At 40.8% G+C, this 7,378-nt stretch overlaps 1 non-coding gene across 1 annotated transcript; it reads left to right on the top strand.

Moving 5' to 3' along the window:
- Positions 1-244: 244 nt before the first annotated feature.
- Positions 245-351, top strand: LOC129496526 (U6 spliceosomal RNA). Its single transcript, XR_008661801.1, has one exon. It is a non-coding gene; the product is annotated as a U6 spliceosomal RNA (small nuclear RNA).
- Positions 352-7,378: the final 7,027 nt, after the last annotated feature.

Here is a 7,378-nt window from a genome sequence, read left to right as displayed (position 1 = left end):
AGAGATGAAGGAAGGCTGAGGATTTGTTCCAGACTGAGGAAACCTGGGACACATGACAAGTAAATGCAGTGTGAAATGCCATTTTGCATCCTGGATCAGGGGAAAGTTGCTCTGAAGGACATTATTGGGGAAATTTGAATATGGAATACATATTAGATATTTGTATTGTCAAAATGTTAACTTTCCTGAATTTCATGAACTATTACATAAGAGAATGGACTTGTTCTTAAGAAATGTATACAGAGTGCTTGCTTCGGCATCATATATACCAAAATTAGAACGATGTAGAGAAGATGAGCATGGGCCCTGCATGAGGATGATACGCAGATTCATGAAGCTTTCCATATTTTTAGAATTTCTTTACAACCATGCCTCAGAGATATTGGAGGTTTGGTTCCAGACTATCACAATAAAGTGAATATTGCAATAAAATGAATCAAATGAAAGAAATATATATATACCGAGGGGTGCCTGGGTGGCTCAGTCAGCTAAGTATCCAACTCTTGATTTCAGCTCAGGGTCATGGGATCAAGTCCCTTGTTGGGCTCAGTGCTGGGCATGGAGCCTATTTAAGATTTTCTCTCTTGGGACACCTGAGTGGCTCAGTGGTTGAGTATCTGCCTTCGGCTCAGGGAATGATTCCAGGGTCCTGAGATCGAATCCCACATTGGGGTCCCTGCATGGAGCCTGCTTCTCCCTCTGCCTGTCTCTGCTTCTCTCTCTCTTTCATGAGTAAATAAATAAAATCTAAAAAAAAAAAAAATTTGCTCTCTCCCTCTGCCCCTCTGCCCTGTCCACTCTTTGTCTCTCTCCCTCTCTCAAAAATAACTAACTAAATAAATATAATAAGTCTTTTAAAAAAGAGAGAGAGAGAGAGAACTATATCCTGAAAGAGTCAAAAGTAAAAGGTCACAATATCTGCAACTTACAAATGCTTCATCAAAATAATGACAGTAGGTGGGAAAATGCTATAAACTCAGGTTTTGCTATCTACTGTTCTCCACCGTGTATTACTGAGTCTGTCATCCACATGTGGGTACATATCCCTGTGGACAAAACCAGGGACACGCTACGGCATGCCCGCTTTGAAGGCTTTCTATGGATAATTTTGCCTAGAACAATTTTTGCCCCGTGTTGTGACTTTAGAACCCATTCACCGTGGAGGAGGCATCTCCAGGGAAAAAATTGTCCACAGCAGTCAGCTAAAAAGCAAGGCAATGGCCCTGAGGTTGACTGAATCATCCCAGTGGGTGGAAGAAAGAAGAACCCCAGGGGGGCAAGGGGTGGGCCAAAGCGGAGTTGTAGGCCGATAGTCTCCTGTGTATATTATTGGCAATGTTATTTTTTAAAAATTATTTATTCATGACAGACACACAGAGAGAGGCAGGGACACAGGCAGAGGGGGAAGCAGGCTCCCTGTGGCGAGCCTGATGCAGGACTCAGTCCCAGGACCCTGGGATCATGACCAGATGCTCAACCACTGAGCCACCCAGGCGCCCCTTTTATTGGCGATGTTAAAGATGAAGGCTTTTGCATTTGAATCCCCAGAATGCAGCATCTGAGAGCTGAGACTGGTGCCGTCCAATAAAAACATAACGTGAGCCACAGTGCAATTTCCATTTGTCTAGTAGCTGCGTTGAAAAAGTAAAAAGAAACAGGTGAGATTAATTTTGATAATATATCTTATTTAACCCAATATATCTTAAATACCTTCATGTCAGCATATATTTAATGTAAAAAGCATTAATGAGATAGTTTTCATTCTTTTTCTTACACTACATCTCAGAGATCTGGAATGTATTTTATCTTCATAGCACCTCTAGAGTTGGCCCAGCCACAGTTGGACAAGTCCTCAGTAGCCACCTGTGGCTCACGGCCACCACACGAAACAGCACATGGATTAGACCATGAAATGAGATGGTGGTGGGTTCAAATCCCAGCCCTGCCGCTTACTAGCTTTGTGAACTTCAGGCAAAGCATGTAATCACCTTCAGCCTTAATGTTTCCAAGACAGCAAGATGGGAATTGACCAGGGAACCTATCTCTTAGGTCTTTTTTTAAAGATTATCATTAATGGGGGCACCTGGGTGGCTCAGTCAGTTAAGTGTCTGCCTTTGGCCCAGGTCGTGATCCCACGGTGCTGGGATCGAGTCCCATGTCAGGCTCCCTGCTCAGCGGGGAGTCTGCTTCTCCCTCTCTCTCTTCTACTTCCCTAGCTCTCTTTCTCTCTCTCTCTCTCTTCCCCACCTGTCAAATAAATAAATAAATAAATAAATAAATAAATAAATAAAATCTTTTTTAAAAAAATATTAAAGTTAATGCCCTGTAAAAAGTGCTTTATGGAGTGTTCATTCATTCATTCATATCATGCATTCATTCATTCTACCTGCACAACGAGGGGTAGCTGCGTTCCAGGTGGGGCACTTGACAGGTAGTGAGCACTCTATGCATGCGTTCTGTTTACACCGAACAACCACGGAGTGAGCATAGATTAGGACCAATGCCGCAATGCCATGCTCATGATAAACGCATATAGAAGATGCTGGAAAGAAGAAATCTCCTGTCAATTGTGATGACTCCTAGCTCAGAGGCAGACCATTTGGAGTGCCCTGATCAGCCCAGGGACTTTATTCAACAACTGTTCACCCTACAAGCATTAGCTGCACTGAATGGTCTAGAATTGTAGGTGGCATTAGCAGTTAGAAAAGGTGGCAGGATGTGGACAGAGGAGCTTGAAGGTGAGCCAGGCAAGGAGCTTGCTGTTGTAGGGGAACAGAAAAAAGCCCACGGGAGACAGATGAGACATGAGGCAGGTAATGGAATGAGGCTCACAGTGAGGCAGATGGGAAATGCACTGCATCGGGGCCATCCTATGGACCAGGTGACCGGAGATGGTGCTAGAAGTAAAGGGGGGATGGTGTTTGTTCTAAGAGAACACAGCACGTGTACAAAGGTCAAATATCAGGGCAGGGCCTGGGGAGTTTGGGGAGTGGGCTGAAAGGGCGGGGTTGGGAAGGTGGGGAGTGGTTGTCGCTGGAGGGTAGGTGCATGGTGAAGGGTTGGGCAAAGGTGGTAATAGAGTTTGGACTTTTATCAAATGACATTAGAAAGGAGCTTAATGGTTCTGCTCTGGAGGAGTGGGAAGGAGGCCCCTTGGCGGAGGTGGGCCCCTCTCAGAGGAAGATAGCCACTGCAGATCAGAGAGGAGGGTCAAGACCAGAACTTGCCCTTGGTCTCAGCTGGGGGTGGAAGACCCAGAACTGCAGGTCTGTCTTCTCCCTGGAAACCAGACCTGAGGATGGACCAGCGGAGATTGGCCTCGGCCCACAGCCTCAGGAGATAACACGGGACAAAGTACCTGATAGTGGAGTCAGGGAGGAGGGCTGCATTGTGTGGGTACTCAGGAAGAGGATTAGCAGTTTTCCCATAACAAATCTAGATCATCCCATTCTTGTCTCTGGGCCTTTGCACTTCCTGTTATCCGTCTGTTACCTAGAAGCTAAGTTCATCCTCCGCGTTTGCACAGCTGCCCTTTCTCAGCAAGCAGGTCCTTATTCAGACACCACCTGTGAAGGCCTTTCTAGCACTGCTGTCCCCTCACCTTCTCTCCACACAACCCTACTCGTTATCCTGGTTTGGGATAGCACCCCCGGCCCTGCCTGAAATCAGATCATTTGCTTGTAATTGCCTATTTCCTCCCCTAGAATGTAATATGTTCCTTAAGGGTATGCCTTAGTCTTGCTCCCTATTGTCTCCACTATTGGGATAGCACGTGATGTCTAGGAGATGCCCACAACACTGCTGTTGTCTGAATGAATACATGGATGGATGGATGGATGGATGGATGGATGGATGGATACACAAACTTGGTGACTCTTTCGGTGTGATTGAAACTAGGGTGGATGGAGAGGCTGCCAATAATCTGAACTAAAGGAGGAAATTGTTTGGTACGGTCCTCCTATTTCAGAAATATTTCAGGGCTGGACTTGATCTTACTTAGTGACTGTAGAGTTTGCAAGTAGAGGTGAAAGCGATAAGGAGCCCAGGTCTTAAAACAGGATATAGGGGGGCCACCCAGGAGCCATATCTAATCTACACAGATGGTTGATTTGAACTGCACCATGTTTAAATATTTTTTTAAAAAATTAGTTGCCAGCATTCAAAACTCTGTAAAGATTTCAAATAACAAATATAGATATCTATTTTCACTTAACCAAAAGATCTGGCAACATGAGGCCTACATTTTTACAGGGCAAAATCGGGCTGGAGCTGACTAGCATCCACTTCCATTTCTTCTGGCCTCCACTGTCCCGTCACTCGAAACCCACCTGGCCCACTTTCTCATTCCCATCACAGGCCTGGCCCCATCTACCCACCTTCGAATTTGTTTTTCTTGCTCTAGTGCTCTCGATCGCCATTCAAAATAGAGGTTTCCAACTATTTGAAGTATGAAAACCCCTTTGTAAAATAACTGTTTTCCTATAATTGTGAAACTTGTGCAGACCCACAGTAGAAGCTCAAGAGATAGCAAAAACTGATAGAAGCCAATACATATCACCCCCACGCCCAATGTGTAGAGATAAGCACTATTTACATTGAAGGGATGTGACTATCTCTAAAATCTTTATGGTTCTCACACCCTTGCCATTTTATACATAGTGAATATTCATTGACCCAAGTAAGATAATAATTTTAAAAAATATGATTTCAGAAACAGATGAAGGAAAGAGCGTATATACTTCCTTCAACACATAGTTTACCCACAGCTGTTTGGAAAATACTCATGTGTACATGGGCACGTATGATGGGCTTGCCCGGTCAGTACTCCCTGATGCCCATGTATTTTGACTTATCTTTTAGGGCCAATAACTTCTACTTTCGGAAAATATAGTGAGGACTGCAGAGTGTACCACTTTGGCAGTATGGCACTCTGTCTGCAGGACTCTCTAGTCTCAATTAGAGCCTGGCAAAATTACAGCAAACATACATCTTAATGTATTGATCAGCTCATTGGAAATAAGGGCACTTTCAAGGGCCATGATAAATATGTAAGCAAGCAACTAAGTAAATAAATGGAGCCAAAGCAAGAAATGGTAAACAGTAAGCAAGCAAATTGGATAATAACTATAAGGCATGGTTGTCCTAAGCCCCAAGACCTATATCAGCACTACCAATGAGACTAAATTATTATTAGTTTTTTAAAAGGTTTTATTTATTTTAGAGATAGAGAGAGCACGAGTGGGGGAGGGGCAGAGGAAGAGGGAGAGAGAATCCTAAGCAGACTCTGTGCTGAGCGTGGAGCCCGAAATGGGGCTCGATCCCAGGACCCTGTTATCATGACCTGAGAGCTGAAATCGAGTCTGACGCTTAACCGACTGAGCCACCCAGGCGCCCCTCTTCATAAGTTATTTTGAAGTGTGCTTTTACATTTCCAAACGTAGAAAGATTACTAACATTTGTCTTTGCATTATCCGTATCTACTTTTTTAATCCATTGTGATCATAGCTGAGTGATATCTGTAGGACACTGTCTTAAATCTAATGACAAATGTTTTGTGGCTCAATAAAGTCTACACATTTCAACCATTGTTTCTGAGCACGATGCAATTAAATTAGAAATAAAAACCAGGGCTAAGAAATTGCAAAACACAGATGAAAGTTTCTATATATGCTTGGGAAGAATAACCATTATTTAATTGTTGGAGGAGCTATATATCCACTGAGTCACAGCCAGACAATTTTTATTCAAATCTGTCTTTTCTAATTTTTTTTGTCTGTTTATCAGTAACGAATAAAGGTGTGCTGAAATCCTCAACTTTTGTGGTAGATGTATCCATTTCTCCCTATAGTTATTTTCAAGTTTTTTTTTTTTTATATTTTTGAGACTTTGTAAAATGGATGCAACTTTACAATGTTACATCTTACTGGTGAATTGAACTTCTTTATCATTATGTATTGACCTTCTTTAACATTGCATTTTTTTCTTAAAAATAAGTTAGTTCCTGGGATCCCCATGTGCTCTCTCTCGAAAACAAAACAAAACAAAAACAAAACAAAACACTCCACCCAAAAAACCTTCCATGAATAAAAGAAGAGTTATGTGAATTTTTTTGGTGAATTTTAAATTAAGAATTGTCTAATGCCAAAATGATTACATGTCAATGTGCAGGAAAAATTATACTTTGAGTGGAGATATGTAACCTTAAATATCATATTAGAACGAAGAGAAGCTGAAAATGTATGTATTAGAAAGAAAAATAGAATACTCCCCAAAGAAAGTAGAAAGGAGACAATAAAGAACAGGAATTAATGAACTAGGAATAAAAAAAATCCAATAAAGCAGATCAACAGGCTAAATGTTAGTTCTTTGAAAAGATTAATAAGGATTAATAAAATAGGCTGCTTCTGGTAGACCGATTTAAAAAAAAAATGAAAGCACACACATACAACAATGTAAGGAATGTAAGTGGATCAAAAGCATAGCCACAACAAAGATTTAGCAGAATGTTATAAAAATCTTTACGCCAAAAATTTGAATTCTTAGAAAAATATAACTCCAAAATTGATTCAAAGAGAATTACAAACCATTTGTAAAATGACTAAGAGTTTAATTATCTTCCTACAGGAAAAATTAATTACAGGTCCCAGATATAAAAAAACAGGGAGTGCAACTAAACTTTCAAGCTCATTCCAATCTTACAGAAAATCTTGCGGAGATTAATAAAAAGTACCTAACTCATTCCTGTGTTTTCAGATAAGCATCATTCCATTCAATGATGGTAATATAACCCCGGTATCAAAACCTACTAGTAAGAGACAGTATGAAAATGAACTCTTACAGATCAATCTCATTTATTAACACAAATGCAAAAGTGTCATCTACAATCAAATGGAATCTGGCAATGTATAAAAAAGATAATACATGAGAACTAAGTTGGGTTTAACCCTAACAATGCAAAGGTGATTTAATATTTAAAGAAGTCAATAAATATTCACTAGGTTAGGAGACTGAAGTAAACAAACCATCCCAAGGTGTAAAGAAATAAGAATTTGGAAAACTTATTACCCATTTGTAATCAATTAGTTGAACAAGAAACACTTACCAGCCTAGAAACGGGAAAGAGTTTCCTGGACAGGTAAATGTATCTACCAAAATCATCAGTTTTAATGGTGGTAAATTAGAATCTTTTCCTTAGAAATTAGAGATAAAACAAGAATACATTCTATCACCCCTATTGCATCCAAGGCGCTAGCCAGTGCAACAAGGCAAGAAAAAGATATAAAAGATGTAATGATTGGGGAAAAAAAAGCAAAACAAAGCCATGTCATCATTTACAGATGATAGCATTATTTACATAGGAAATACAAAAGAATCTACT

The sequence above is a fragment of the Nyctereutes procyonoides genome, unplaced genomic scaffold, assembly GCF_905146905.1.
Source record: "Nyctereutes procyonoides isolate TBG_1078 unplaced genomic scaffold, NYPRO_anot_genome, whole genome shotgun sequence".
Lineage (NCBI taxonomy): Eukaryota > Metazoa > Chordata > Mammalia > Carnivora > Canidae > Nyctereutes > Nyctereutes procyonoides.
This window is presented reverse-complemented; position numbering and strand designations above follow the sequence as displayed.